The sequence below is a fragment of the Triturus cristatus genome, chromosome 4_1 (genome assembly GCF_964204655.1).
Source record: "Triturus cristatus chromosome 4_1, aTriCri1.1, whole genome shotgun sequence".
In the NCBI taxonomy this organism is placed as follows: Eukaryota; Metazoa; Chordata; class Amphibia; order Caudata; family Salamandridae; genus Triturus; species Triturus cristatus.
The window spans coordinates 992,668,794-992,685,140 of NC_140585.1; the positions used below are offsets into that span (position 1 = coordinate 992,668,794).

Sequence of the window (16,347 nt, forward strand, 5' to 3'; positions counted from 1 at the left end):
TCCGGTTAATTTAAACAATTGGAAACTTTTTGTGCCAAAACTGCAAATGGAAAATGTGGAGTCTTTGCAAGATGTACATATTAGTTATGACCAAATATGGGACTAATGCAGGCAATACGGTATGATCATCCGCATGTACACTTATAAGAGGTTTCAGTTACAAAATATTCGTTACAGGGTAGTTTTTGAGTTCTTGCAATGAGTAATCATTTTGCTAGCTGCACTATTGTGCATTGCTACCTGTTCTCCTTGACTTGCTCTCCCCATTTCACCAAGTTCATTATGTTCTTCAAACATCCACCATTAAAAAATATATCTTTGGAAAGCCCCACCCTTTACATTCCACCATGGCCGCTGCCAAATATCAGTCCATACTGTGGGTCCATTCCATAATGGCTGCTGGTGATGGGCTGCCCATCATACGGCTATATCTCTCTTTGGTACGTCCCCTCCAGCTTACTACCAACTTACTGCCAGTATATCTCTAGAAATGATCACGGTGTGTGGATAAAAGTACTCTCTTGGCCACAGCCCCATAAGAACATTTCGATATTAGTTCACCCAAATATCCACAGCTGAACCCTTCTGTAGTACAATGTCTGGAGATTTATCAATTGGACCAAGTGTAAGTCATATATTGCTGATAATTCTCAGGGTGTAGGCACTTGCTTCCTACCATAACACATTTTCTTTCGGTCATATGCCTTTCTCCATCTAGCTTTGAGGCCACCAGTTATTTTCGTATGTGGAGTATTAAGGTCGGTAAATGTCATCAATGCTAGTTTTTTGGGGGGCCATCCTAACCTCTAGTAGCTATATCTTTAGTAGTGAGGTCCCTAGCATTCCCATCAGCCCCTTAATGCAAGAAGAAAAAGTGTTTGAACTACTAGTATTTATAGGTCTTGGTGTTTCCTAATCTGTATTTGGTTTGCAATGGTGTAAATGGTACTTAAAATGTACCAACTAAGCAGCACATAAAAGAAGCGTTATTGATTCAGGAAAAGAATGTTGTGGGGGCCAAACTAAACAAACATGGAAATATATATATGCACAGAGTAGACAACACCATATGGTGTACTAAAGAGCTCTGCTTAGCCACCCATTTAATATACAGATTTCAACAAAAATGACAAGTACAAAGAGTGCACAATGTGAACTGTGGGACATATCGTCAGTGTACTGAAGTACATCAGTTAAGGGGAATCTGAGTAAAACATAATAGTGCTAAACAAAATGCTTATCTAAATGTGAATGATCGTCAAGATTACAGGATACACCATCCTGTATAATATAGGTATAATTACTTAATTTTGTATTGTGTTATAATGCATTATCTTTTTTAAAAATAATTCTAACTGTTGTGTGTTTTAGTACTTTTTAGGTCTTGCCCGTCACTTGCAAGACATTTTGTTACTGTATGAAATAGGGTTATTGGTTTATGGGGTGGAGAGGATGAATCCCCATACAAGAAACCACCACAATCCTTGTCAGAATGACCCACAAGAGTCACTAAATTAACCTGTGCTTAACCCTCAGATATCATGGCCCAAAAGCAGTCAGACTTAACTTGGAGGCAAAGTGTAAAGTATTTATGTAGCAATAAAGTGAAAAAACAACTTAAGAAAAATCCCAAACCGATAAGAAAACTAGAGTAAATTGTATTAAATAAGATGCTACTAGAACAACAAAAATTCAATTAGATCTGGAGATATTAAATTTTAAAGGTTTTGGTAAAAATAGCGCCAAGAAGCAGAAAACACCAGTTGTGGGTATCTGGTCTGCACTGGACCGGGATACAGTCACAATTTCAAGCCAACCAGGATGGAGCGCAGGGCAGGCACGAGCCACCACTGGCCCACAGAGAATTGATGGAACCTTCAGTTAGGAAAGGAGTCCTCCTCTCTGATCCAAACTATGTTTCCAGGACCTTGCGAGGCACCTCTTGGGGATCAATTACTCACTCCTGCAGAGACTAGCAGGTCTAGCTGCGGGTCAAGTGCAGCAGGCCACCTGTGCATTGCAGAGAAGCCTCTGGAACTTGTTGTGTCCATGTAGCTCCCATTACTTATTAAATCTAATTAGGTAACCCAGTGTTTCTCAGTGGGAGGGATAGGCCTTACAGTAGTGAAAAACAGCTTTAGGTGTTTTTCACTACCAGGACTGTAAAACGTAAACCCACATGTCCTACTGTCTAAATATAAGGCACCCTGCCCTGAAAGCCTATAGGGCCTAACTTAAAGGTGACATATGTATTAAAAAGTAAGGTTTAGGCATAGCAAAAGGTTTATTTTGCCACGGTGAAATAGAAGTTAAAAACTACACTACGGGCTGCAGTGGCAGGCTTGAGATGTGCTTTAAAAGGTGACTTCAGTGGGTGTCACAATGAGTGCTGCAGGCCCACTAGTAGCATTAAATGTACATGCCCTATGTACATTCAGTACCATTTACTAGGGACTTACAAGTAAATCAAATGTGTCAATTAGATGTAGACCACTTTTATCATGTTTTAGGGTGAGAGCACAAGCACCTTAGCACTGGTTTGCATTGGTAGAGTGCATGGAGTCCTAATGCCAACAAAAACTGGTTCCGTAACAGACTGCAAATATCTGGGGGAAACCCTGCAAAAAGGGCCAGGGCCAACAGTTACCTTAAAGGGGGCTTCAAGTCAGCCCATTGCTTACCACTGATTGGCTTCAACGTCACTCTCCTTGCTGCTCTATGGTAAGCGCATCTGGCTTCACTTCCTCTTCCCTGTAGCATGGACCACTTATAACTTCTTTTGCTGGTGTGCCCTTCCACTGCTCGCCTTTGGTTTGAGGTATTGTTTTTCTTGTTGCTTCCCCCACAGTCATTGCTTCTCCTGTCAGTGTTGCTTTCCCCAAACTCATTTCCCCTGCCGCTTGCTCCCCCATTGTTGTTGCTTCCCCCTTCATTGTTGGTTGCTCCCCCACTGTTGTTGGTGGATCCCGTTGCTGTTGCTTCCCTGTCCTCCCTCCCCATCCCCATCACTGCTTGCCTATTGTTGATTCCGAAGAGTGAAGCGATTTGGCTTTGTCAATGTTTTAGAGCGCTTATATCAAAGTCCTGGTGCTTCTTTTTTTTTTTTTTTTTTTTACAGTCAACCATGCTGCACATCATCTGCACTGCTGTACAAAATGACAAAGCCAATTAGTAGCACTAGGTTTGACTGTGTCATACCACTTTTTTTTCAGCCATGATGCGCTACTTAAAATATGGCTAAAAAACATCGAAAAAACCAATAGATCTAGCAAACGTGGGAACTATTGGCTTTTCCAATCCTTGTTAGATTTTGAGTCTTATGTGTTGTAACCTGCTGCAGATATGACTGACATCTATTGAAAACTAGGATTTTTTGTTGCTTACAATAAATATATAATCACATGTTTTCTTATGTGGAACCTGATACTGTATAATTTGCCATTTTGTAGCACTGAAACTGGGAAGTGTTTCTATTAGTTGACCAAGTAACACCTAGTTTATCAGTCTAAGAAGAATGAAATCCTGGCATGACCCTGCTGTGAATCAAACAAGTGTCCTGCGGTTTACACATAGGTGCCTGCCTGCACAAAGCACCATTCTATCGCAAGTAACCATTGATCGAAACCTGATTGTTACCGCCCTATTTCTTTGATCAACATTCCAGCAAAGAAATATGGACAGGCTCTTCATAATAGGATTCAAGATTGGGTGAAAGAGAATAACATTTTGAATTCATGTCAATATGGCTTTTGGGCTGGTATCGGCACGGTGGAGCAGGACTAAACTTGATGATTAGTAAATACACGGTAGCTAAGCAGTCTCCTTTATATCTAGATTCATGGACTTTCGCATGGCCTTTGACTCTTTTAATCGATATAGGTTATGGCAACTGCTTCGAGAAATGGGACTTGATGAGGTACTCATACATACGCTGGCCACACTTCACACAAAACACTGAAGGAAGAGTATGGTGCGGTGAAGTGACAGACATTATTCAGATTAGGCGTGGAGGACCCCAAGGGTGAAAATTGGCCCTATTATTTATATCTCAATCTTAGTATCCAATTGATATCCAGCATTCATGATATTCAAAAAATGAATGGTACCCCTCTTCTAGCATTGTAGGCGGACGGCGCGATTTTAATGGCTCGCAAACCCAAGGCCCTATGCATGCTAGTACACACTTTTGAGAACTTTATGGCTAGTCTTGATTTCCTGACCAGTTTCCCCAAGTCATTTATAATGACATGTGGACCAAAGGGATCCCAGGTCCCCAAAATTGCAGTTGGATCTGATACCTTATTACATATAAAATCTTTCTCTTATTTAGACATCACTTTCAGCTGGACAGATTCTTGGTCACTACATATTACTCAAAGCAGAGCAAAACAGGCTCGCTTCTTAGTCTCCCGCATCCTTTTAGATTCTAGACGGTGGTCACTGGCTCTGATGTTACAAATTTCTGCTGCACAATGTGCACTGATTGCATATTATGGGGTGGGTGGTTGGGGAATGACTGTACAGCAATAAAGAGGGATAGAAATCGTGTTTGCAGGAGAATTTTGGCTGTTTCAACATCTTCTTCACATTTTGTCGTAATTAATTTGGTCTTAATTATTTAAAGTGATTTTATTTGGACTAGACATCATCTGCTGTAGCTTTCCATCTGGCTGACTGAGGACGCATCATTAACAAGGGCAAAAATCATTGATTGTCTTGCATGTGAAAAAGCCGTTGCCATTACTTGGTTGGCATATGTGGAGGGATCACTTGATGGATTGGACTCTTGCATGCATTTTTTGATACAACCTCATGTGATGCTATTGATAAGAAGCATGTGTCCGCAATGTTGTCAGCATAGCTCCATTCGAAGAGGCTCAGCAACGAATCTCAATAAACAACAATTGCAAAATTATGTTTCTGTAAACACGGGGATTAATTTAGTTAGTTACCTATAGAAATTAGGAAGGAATTGGGAACGCTCTCTTTTATTCTGGTTTAGAGCTGACACAGTAAAACATTTACTTTGCTTTCCTATGGGATACCAGCCTAAGCTAGATACAAGAGTCTCCCTGTGTAATAACAAGTCCAACTAATCAATGGTTCAGTTTTGTAATTTTTAGAAATTATGTACTAAATGCTGTTTAGTTCCTCTTATGAGATTAAGGACGTCAAGGCACCTTTCAGATGCAGAGACATGTTTAGCTGAAAGTCGATTTCTCTGTGCTGCTGTACACTTACTGGGCACTATGCATTTTATTTATGTGCGCAACAACACGATAAGAAACGGAATGTTAATTTTGTAATGCACAATAACCACATCGCATCGGTGTGACTCAGGTGCGCAACACCCATAGGGCTAAAGGGGCTTCAGCCACCCCTCTATCGAGTGTCTCAGCCTGGGCTGCTGCAGCTCGAGCTGCTGTGGGCTCCGCTGGGCAGTGTCTGGAGTTTTATCTCCTGCATACCTGAGTTGTTCACAGGTCTCTAAAGACCATTTGGATATTTACGTACCTTTGTAAACTGGTTACGGAGGCTTAGTTTTTATTTCTGGTTCCAGTAACCCCTGGGCCCCCACTCTGCCTATTCCTTACATTTGTATTTTATATTTACTGCTGTAGTGTGAGAATGCTTTTCATGAAAAGGAATATAAAGTAAGGTTGCCAAAAGGAAAATGCCAGCCATGTGTTGTTTAAAAGGACTGAAAAGACCTCCTCTTGACACTAAATAGGGTTATAAATAAAAATAAAAAAGTATGTATTCATTTGTAATGTGACTTTTCTGTCTTTGTTCCCTTTAATTATCAATCATGGATAATTCAGGCAGCCCTAGAACACAATTAAAAGTGCTTTCTATTTATATTTGCTGTTTGAAGTATGCACAGATAAGTGCTGAAAATACTGCTTTAGGTGACTTCTCATTTTTGTACTGTCTGGGACATCAAAATAATGAGCCGGCTACCCTAATCATAAAACTGAAAGTTTGCTGCAGGATCAGCCCATTTTTTATTTTCTCCACCCTCGGTCCCTGATTAATGCCATAATAGCAATAGTTTAACTTGTATCTGAACCCCTATGCCTCTGTCAATAACATGCTGAGTTACTTCAACCCTGCATTCAGACAACTCACTCCTCATTCTCGCATTTCACTTTCACGCTCACCCTGCAGACACAGCGATCACAATGAACTCACACTGATCACCCTACACGAACACCATTCACCCTGCACTCACAATGCACTTGCACTGTTCACCCTGCAGTCACATGACCACACTACTCACCTTGCACTCATGTGACTCTTCACTCTCCCGTCCTCCTCACTGCTCAATCTGCAATCTCACTCAAACAAGCCCATCACTAACCATTTATCCCTCTCTGCACTTACATCCGCAGCCAAATTCATATGGTCACCTCACTCAGTCTGCAGTCACTCCTCTTACCCTACTCTCACACTTTTGAATCGCTCACCGTGCACTCACATAGGCACTCATGCCACCCATGCAGAGCAGAAGGTTAATGTGACTGCTACAAAGAACTTGTACCATGCAGATCACAGACTTGGTGTGAGTAAACTATAAGTAGCGTTACAAAAAAATTTAATTTGGCAGAAAAGTGCTATAGAGAGGTGTATTGATGGGGAGTGGTAGTGAGGGAATTCATGGAGAAGGAGGAAATGGGGGTGGGGGGGGGATTCCAAAAAAGACTGTTGCAGCATGTGTGACCGGGACCAGCCCTGGCTGGAAGTGTTAGCCCCCGCCCACCCCCGAAGTTCAGGTCTAGTTGAGCCGAGCCCCTGGTGTGACTGGCATCTGCATAAAGACCATACGGAGAAAGTCCTGCTACCAATGCGATTATTTGCTCTCCAAGTCGATGCCTACTAAAATAAAACTGGACTTTTGATGTATCCACGCCGAATCAAATTGGGAAAAGGACTGCACATTATTTTAACTCAACCTCCTACGAACTTGCCAACGTTGGCTTGTTACTGTTAAGCACACCCTTGGCGTGAAAAGCAACGCTCGCAAGATTCAACTTGCAACCAGAATCCACTCCTCCACCCACTGCAAATTTAAGAGGCTAGAGAAACAGCAGCGTAGCAAAATATGCATTTGATATAAAAATGAGTCACCCAGACTGTATACAAATAAGAACTAAAAGTGCTGCTAAAAATGTCCTAGCGCTAGGTAGCTCGATGTATCTGCGCTTTTGGGAGTAGATGTTTTTTATCGTCACTTAAAGACACTGGAAACTTTAACTTTGATGTAATACAGCGGTACATGAGAACACGGAGCACCGGTGTTTAATGGCTGAATAAAGTAAATATTTTCTTTGAATTAGTACTATGGAAGACTAGTATATCAGTGACAGTACTCGCCTAGGCACTTTCTCGGTGTCCTACTAACACACTCTACGGAGATTAATTTCTCTACACATTTCGGGCAATTCTAACAACAACGCTACATTATTATACCTCTTTCGGACAAAATGCAATAATACGCACAATTAGAGAATATACTTCTTTAAAAAAAACACACAATGAACACATATTTATGCTGCTTTAATGTCAAACGTCCTGAACCAGATCAAAAGGCACCGACTTCAGGCTTACCTTTAGTCCCCAAATGACAAGACTACAAAATCCAATTGCCCCACTCTAGCTTCCGTAACGACTACATCCCATTATATTACAGTAAAAAGACAAGAATCGCGTTCACACCACGTGACAAGCACGTCGGAACGTCACATTACGTTTTACGTGTTACACGCAGGACACTTCCGCCCATTTATAATCCCAGTACGGTGAGCGAGAAGGGAGGCAGCTTTGTGGCAAGCAAAAGCTTCACTGTTGTGCAAATAATTAACTCAGACATGACGTTGCAATACCATACAACTATCGTAAACAGCAAAAATTAGACACTGATGGTATATTTAGCCGTGTCTATAAACAAATTCGTTGTAAAGTGCACTAAGTGGAGCTCGCTGGTAGTGATTAGTTCCTGTTAGAGCAAGTTCCCTAGCAACGCGTTTGGCCCACGTGACGTATATATCGTATAACCTTTTTTCTCGGCTCCACGTTTTCTCTAACCAATTGCAGGATTTCTGCGGCTCTGAGCCTTCTAGTGCCGCCCCGAATCCTGTCAATCAGTTTGAACTTGCTTCCGATTGCTTCGCCTTGCCCTCGCCTACCGAAGTCGTTTACACTCCTTTAGACAGTGAATTTGGTGGAGTCGAACCCAAATCTTCAAAGCAAAAGCAGTCGAATAATTACAAACCCGGAGGAATTACAAACCCGGAGGAAGAAGGTAAGTTTTGAGTCCGGGAACATCACTTCTTATTCGAAAATGTTGGCATGCATGCTTAAGGTGCATGGGCATATATATGTGACACCCGTGGAGATACGTACAAGGCACACAAAATGCATAGGTTGTCAAGAGGCGCAACAGTATGGAATATGTCGAGAGCAGGATCCTAGACGCAGGGCACTAAAGCGGACATTCAGGAGTATTCTCGTGGGGTGATTTGTTGACTCATAGCATCTGAACGTTACTAGTACTTTTAAGTGGATCGAAAACGTTGGAGATGACCAAACGTTTGCTTACAAACCCACCAATAAAGCCTCCCTTTACAAAAATAATAGCTCAAATAAGCAGCAATGATACATTTAGTAGTTTAAATCACAACTCTCAACCTGTAGGTTCCCGAATGAGTCACAACGGATTTTGAAGACTGATCCATTGAAGTAAAAAAGAGAAAAAAAAAACATGTCTTTTTTTTCTGTCGGAAAGTCTTCTTCGCGGAACTTTAGTCAACATATTTCGAGGAGGAAACTGACCTCATCCCATGTGGCATGGTTTTTATATGACACGAGCCTCTTGTGGCAGGGCAAGGGGGTATAGATAATTTGTCTGAATGTTATTAACCATAGGACTTGCACATCAGTGAACCTGTGTTCTTTAAGTGGAAGAACTCCGTTTTCTATCTGTAAAGGGTGTGTGGAGAAGACCCAGGTAGCAGGGACACCAGTGGCTTGCTTGTTATCAGTGGTTGTATCAGGCGCGCAACACCCATTGGACTCAAAGGGCTTCAGCCCCCCCCCCCCCCCCCCCCGTCGTGTGCGGCAGCCCGGGATGAGACACCTTCCCGGGCAAAAAAGCAGCCGCACCCGAGCACTTCACAGGTCTTTAAACGACCATTTGCATGTTAATGAGGCCTCGCTGTTGTTTCACCCCTTCTAAGAGCCCCTGCAGCTCCACTCTGCCAATTGCTTAAAGTTCAGCCCCCCCCGAAATTTTTGCTCAGCCCCCCCCGAAATTTGGCTCTAGTTGCGCCTCTGGGTTGTATGAAGGGATACGCATACAAATATTTAAATTGTGACGGTTTGCTATATGGTGATCACTTCTTTTTACATTTGTGAAAAGTAATAATAACTTGTTCCATATCGCTCAGTATGCTATTGTGCCGTTAGCCTTAATTTTGTCCCATCTTGATCATGGGAATGCCCTAACTTTTTGATCAACTTTTGTAGGGTGCTAAAACGACTTCAGCACACCCATACCAGTATCAATCAACTTGTAAGTTGAGAAAAAGTGGCCTTGTCTCAAAGGTCTGTTGCTGCTTCCAAAGCTAGTGTCCATTATACGTTGAGCCTTTAATGACTCTGGGTTTGGCTATGGGTCTGAGGTCTGGCAGTGCATTCCGTTGCACCTTTGCAGATATTTGATTATCTGGCTTACTGAAACCCTAAATATTCAGTTTCATCATGCCTTACAAAGTTCCATCCTGTCACTTGGACTACACTCTATATTTGCTTCCAGAAGCGTTGTGTCGTCCTTGCACTTTATTAGTTATCATCATAATAATCCCACATTTCTAAACACTGTGGTTCTCAACAACATTGCCTTTTTCTTTTTGTGAATAGCATTCTCCTGTGAGAATTATGTCCTTCTGGTTAGACCTCCTGCTTTGTCTGTCTGCAGTAATACAGCATCCAACCCCCAGGGGCTTACATCTACCAACAGTTCATTTCCTTTCTCAGGATCAAAATATGCAACGGTGGTTTCAGCCCGCATACAATTTCTGGTAGTGTGAAAAGCTTGCTCTTCACCTCCTAGAGCCATTCATGTCCTAGTTTAGCAGCTCACTTAGTCATTATGGCAAGGTTGGATATGAATCCTCCCCTACTTGACCATCCGAATAACATTGCAAAGAGGTCCCTCTGCGTTCTTTTTTTATTTGATGCATGCTGGGGATTCGTCATCATTCTAACCTCAAAAAACACACATTCAAAGAACTCCAGGCTTAACTTGAGTAATGCACACTTCTCTCAGTATGGGCAGACCTTTTTTTTTTTTTGCAGTTGCCAGAGAGTGGCACACACTCTCACAGGGTTCAAAAACCTATTATGTGGACATATATCTGTATTCCACCACTGATGATGAGAATGCCTAGCAAGTTGTTTTAGATCTCCAGAGCCGTGTCTTGAAGGAATTCAGCTTTGGTGGATACTTTGAAGTTCTGTGGCTTATATCTTTGGATCCTGAAGTGGGTTGAGAAGGATGATATGTACTGGATTGTTTATGATACTCTAACTGGTTATACCCAGTCCTTTGATTCGTCTTGAAAAGACATTTGGTCCCACGCCGATCTGCCATAATGGCATCAATAGTAGGCTTCATATGTCTTTCACACTTGATTAATCAACAGAATAGGCTGCTTGGACTCCGTGGTGAGGATGATTAGGCATAGCGAGAGTGTCAGTCACTTTGCCTTTCAACTTCTGTATGTCTTGGTCAACCTGTTTGCTGAAATGGAATTAAATGCTCTGATGTAAAAAAAAAAAACTGGTTGCAAATGAGTGAATTTGTAGTTTTTCCTTTCTTGTTCTTTATCCTTTAGTTCACTAAGTGAAAATGTGCTAGGCTGACTTCGTATTAATGCTACGACACCCTGAGCTAAAACTGTACTAGTTGTAACTCTTCCGTTGCGTACCATCTAGATGAATTTCTGATTCATCCAGTCAATTAGAGATTTGGCCCTTAAAGACTACTTTCAGCTGGTGGGGTGAGACTCAAGGTTTTTATTAGAGATTTAGATCTTACAATGAGATCCACAATATATAAAATACATCAATTAATACAACCTTACAAAAAGAGCTAAATATTATTACAGCACATTAATTCATTGACATGACAGTTATTCATCTCCATAGCAGCTTTAGCTGTTGTAATTCCATGTTTTTTAAAAAGTGGTTTTAAAAATCTGTTGGTAACCCCTTAAAATGGGACAGATAAATATAACGTTCGATAGTCTGTACACCATTATAACATAAAGTGCAAATTATTTCTTCCCAAATGACATTCTGCCATGTACAGTTTTTAAAGGTAAACATTTCAACCTACAAAGCATGCTGACTGACATGATTGAGTGACACACTGGAAGCTAGGTTTTGCACTATATATAACCATATCATTCTTTATAAATGAATTTGCCATGTAAAGGTTTACATTTGTTTTTAAAGTGAACATGGTTCATATTCCGAATATCTGATCCAGTCAGGGAAAAGTGCTGAAGTGCAGGTAAAATATTAGTTAAAAAATGGACTCGCCTTTGTAGTAGGAAGGAGACATTCCATGGCAATTAGACTTATTAAAGAGTTTTCCTTGGCATGTAGAATACGATGCCATTGTAGAATGGCGGATAGTCCTCTTAAGCAAGTGCTCACCAAACCTAATTCTAGCCTTAGCACTTCTATCAAGACCATGGAATTTAAAGTTCAAATAATCTTCCCCTCCACCTTATGCATAACATACTTTTGCTTATAATTGTTGACGGAATCTTAATTTTGGGTACTTTTAGGAGATGATAAAAGTGCCTCTGGCCTGTTAATCCATAAAGTGACTTTACCGCATTTTCATGAGCCTATGCCTTATTTGATATTTGTGCATTATGTTCAGTGTCTGACGAATTTGCAGCCATAATTCTTCCAGGTTAAGGGTAAGACTTTACTACTTCTGTGGTTGAATTATTGAGACTCACCTTTGGACCTATATGTGATTTGTTTTTTTTTTGTTGTGGGTTGCAGTTATGATCAATCCTTCAAAGTTCTGACCTGGCTCATTGTCATGATCTTGAAAGTGGATCCATTGTCAATTAGTACCACAACCTCTGTACCTTCTATCTTCAATCATCATTTGCAGTGAGGTTGCCTTTTCAGTGATACACTGCACATCACTGATTCGTTATGCACTTCCTCATCCTTCTATACCTATGTAATGAATCAGATTTTTACTAAAAGAACACACCCAACCCCTGCACTCCCTTTCTGGGAGGCAAATATACCACTGCACCTTTAAAAATACACTTTGAACAGCACTTCCTAAAGACGAGGAAAGGGCACAGCACTCCCTTTAGGCAAGGCAAGAGAAACACATTCTGGTGCATTTAAAATAACACACACATTTATTAATGCAACATTTTAAAAAGACAGGCCGAATATATCAATTATGGCAGCCTCAACGAAAACTATTGATTAATGCAATGTTCAAAAAAAGTAAGCCAAATATATCAGCAAATGCATATTCTCAGATGTCAAATGAATAATTAAGTGAACAATTGAAATAGAATGCAATAAATACAGATGGCAAAGAGTAGAAAATATATACGAGAGAGAGGGAGGGAGAGGTTAGGAACCCCTCACCGACTGATTCTGCAACATTATTGCCCGCTCTTTAGCTTGGGAAGCCCTTTTAACAGCCCAGGTAGGAGTGTCAGTCAGGACTCAAGTTCCGTCACCATTCCACAGCAATATGTCTATTCTGTGGTGAACTTCCATCTGACCTACGAAAGCTTCCAGCTTAAATATCATTATTCACCGTGAGGCGAAGTTTCTAGAAAACCCTGCCCCTTTCTCATTGGAAAAAACGAGCAGGCTGTACCAGTCTGCGTCAAGGCCATGACAGTGGCTGGCTAAGCCTCTGTATTTTGAAAAGAAAGACCAGCTAATAACGCACACCCTTGTTTAAAGTTTGTACATTCCACAGATAATATCCAGTTCACTCTGGTCAGTGAGATGCGAAAAACAAGTGAGGAGCAGAAAGACCTTGAATTATGAATCGCAAGCACTGCTGTGTAGGCAGGAGCAAGGCAAAGTTAGACATGAGGCCATGTCAAAGCCAATAGTAAGAACTCTTAATTCTGTGCACACAGAAGCAAGGCAAAGTCAGAAAGCAATATGATATGAGACCATGTCAAAGCCAATAGTCAAAGTCAGGAAACAAGATGACATGAAGCCATGTCAAAGCCAATAGTAATGAACCCAAACAATTTGCAAGCACGGCTGTGCACGCAGAGAAACTGCAGCAAGGCAAAGCCAAGGGAAAAAGATGACTTGAAACCATGTCAAAGCCAATAGTAAGCGCTTATAATATAAATGTACTGTTCTACTCCATGGCAGCTCTCACTAAAAGACAACAGGGTTACAAGACAGAAGAGAAGCAGGCATATCACCCCATGACCCTCGACTATCACCTTTCACTATATCAAAAACGGAATCTCTCAACTAAAGACACCACTGCTAGTGAAAAATAGCAATCCTTAACCGAAAGCACAAAAACTGCATTTCTTAATTAAAAGACTCAAAAACTGTTGAAAAACTACATTTCCTAACTGAAAGCACAAAAACTATTCAAAAACTACATTTCTCAATTGAAAACACAACTACAAGTGAAAAACCTCATTTCATAATTGTAGGACACAAATATAAAACTATGAAGCAAGTTTGAACTGAAAGCATAGCCATGATTGAAAGACTGCATTTCATTACTGGAAAACACAACTATAATTGAAGCACTGCATTTATGAAAGCATGTAATAATCATTACTCAACAAGAATAACACAAGATAAATGATGCAAGCATATGAACCCAGTAAGGCTCCTAATGTCTCAAACGGTTAATAATGGAACTTCTACGGCTGAAGCAGCCAAACTTATATATATTTTGTGCTAAAAAATAAAGACAACTCACCAGTTTCTTTTCTTTTTTAGTCTCAAACTCAGAAAGCATTTTCTTCAATAGCAACACATTTGTTTCGTTCTTCTTTTAAACAAATAGTCCTTCTGTGTAAAAGACACACAGCCTTCTCACATTTTAACTTCATCTCCACGAAACAGTTTTTGGCAAAGTAAATTCCCATCTGGTTTGTTCAGCCACAGAACGTCAGCTTGCTTCATCTGGTGATCACTCCAGGCTTAAGGGGGAGAGGATGGGGGGGGGGGGGGGGAGGATCCCACCCATATGGCGACACGGGCATCAAGCGCATCAACACGTCGCAGTATGATGACCTGAAAAAAGAAACAAGCATCACCCTTCTTGCAAAGAACATTTTTCAAAAAGCACAACTTTTTCCTGTCCCTGTTTTGCATTTCTGAAAGTACAATATTATCATTCCTGTCTGCACGGTTCACAGCTGGCTCTGGGGAATTGTCTGAGAATTCTACCCACGCTTTAGCCTCTGAATCTTTGGTATTGGAGTGAAACTCTTTTTTCCCTGCACAGCAAGAAGGGCTGGGGCAGTCTCCTTCCTGACTATTTCTCCACTCACTGCTGGATGCTAGCTCCCTTTATCAAGTGGCAGAAGCCCAAGGCACTCTATCTGCTCTGGTAATTTTCCTTTCTTCAACTTGCCCTTCACCTTCTGTGAGACCGGTCTGGAAGTATGACATGTTCCTGGCAATTCTTGCTTCAAAGCTTGGTACACAGCATATAGTTCTGCAATCTGACTACTCCTTCCTTCTCCAGTAGTGGTCAACAATTTCTGGGTCGCAGGATTGTATGACACCGCCTTCCAGTGCCTCTTGGCCCCTACACACCTAGCTGCACCATCAGTAAACCACACATGCTTCTTGTCCTCCACGGACAATTCACTAAATGGCTTACCCCACTTTACAGGAGACTCCTGTATTTCAGGTACATCCATGCAACACTTCTGTCTCTTCCATTGGCACCTGCTCATGCAACACCTCTGTCTCTTTGGGACCTGCTCGGTCCCTATCATGTATATACCACTTCCATTTGGTTATGCTGGCTTCCTGCACATGTCCAATTCTGTGAGTCTTGGGGGGAACTGATCACCCACTGCATTATTGGAATTTCAGGTCTCAAAATCCCATCATGCCCTAGAGTCAATTGCTCAGTATCCACCAGAGCCCAATAGCATGCAAGCAACCGTTTTTCAAAGGGGGGGTGTACATCTCTCCGGCGTCTGGCAATTTCTTTGTCCAAAACCCTAAAGGTACTTATGTGCTTCTGCCAAAAACTCCAATTAGCATATGGCCCTTGTACTATCACATTCAGCTCAACACCCCCCTCCCGCACTGGCCACACATTCAAAGCGTGCTGAATAACCTCTTTTGCCTATTCAAATGCAATCTGCTGTTGCTCTCCCCGTTCAAATGCATTTTTCTTTCACGTAACTTTGTACAAAGGGGCTAAAATCTGACTCAAATGAGGGATGTGCTTTCTCCAAAAACCAAACAAACCAATGAACCTCTGGGCTTCCTTTCAGTTTCGGGGCACTGCAATTTCTCTGATCAATTGTTTCACTTGGGGCACCACCTCTATGTGTCCCTGATGCCACTGAATACCCCTAAACATCACACTTTGAGAGGGTCTTTGTAATTTGGCAGGATTTACCTCCCATCCCTTGCTCTGCAAATGCTCCATAATCCTGTCTAACTGAGTATGCACTTGTGCATCCTGACACATAGAAATCATAGTTTTGAGTAAATATAGGGAGATATGGATCCCTTCATTGTCTACCCACCTGTTTGTATGGTCTTTATCTCCTAGATGCTCGTATTTAGTTATGCACACCAAATCTGAATCATGTGTCACCACCTCTGTCTCCAAGATTTTAACCTTTTCATCTGCAAGGGAATTAAATGCTCTGTCATGAACGGGAGCTGCGCTTTGCAGTATAGTTTGCCACTTCACTGGGCAAATCTGTGTCCCAAACTCCACCCCTGAACTTTTTATTGGGACTTGCACAAACTGTGCATGCAAAACTGCAGTTTCTGTCTGTATACACCACTTAATAACATTTGCTTCCTCCCATTGATAAATCACATTTTGTCTCATCTGCCCAATGTCTTTCAATGCGCCATAAAGACAAAAGCATCTGTATTTGTTCAGCATCTGAATTTAAAAGTATCCTATTTTTTCCCTGTTCTTCACAATAACTAAAAATCTCACACTGCTCTTGGACTGGCACACAAGATATACTGTCACAATACTGATTTGACCATGTCTTAAAAATATTCTGCACAGTCTGCTGTGCAGAGTCAAAAACA

The 16,347-nt window shown here is 41.4% G+C and overlaps 2 protein-coding genes across 6 annotated transcripts in view; one reads left to right on the forward strand and one right to left on the reverse strand.

The window, feature by feature from the left end:
• TMTC3 (transmembrane O-mannosyltransferase targeting cadherins 3) overlaps positions 1–7,753 on the reverse strand; it is a 368,984-nt gene extending 361,231 nt beyond the window's left edge. Inside the window, exon 1 of one of the 2 annotated variants that reach the window (XM_085653910.1) lies at positions 7,609–7,753. The gene's annotated coding sequence lies outside the window, so the exon portion shown is untranslated. The remainder of the gene's footprint in view (positions 1–7,608) is intronic. The other variant, XM_085653909.1, reaches the window with a different exon arrangement.
• A 48-nt stretch (positions 7,754–7,801) lies between these two features.
• CEP290 (centrosomal protein 290) overlaps positions 7,802–16,347 on the forward strand; it is a 1,516,454-nt gene continuing 1,507,908 nt past the window's right edge. For all 4 annotated transcript variants that reach the window (XM_085653911.1, XM_085653913.1, XM_085653912.1 and 1 more), the window contains exon 1: positions 7,802–8,302. The gene's annotated coding sequence lies outside the window, so the exon portion shown is untranslated. The remainder of the gene's footprint in view (positions 8,303–16,347) is intronic.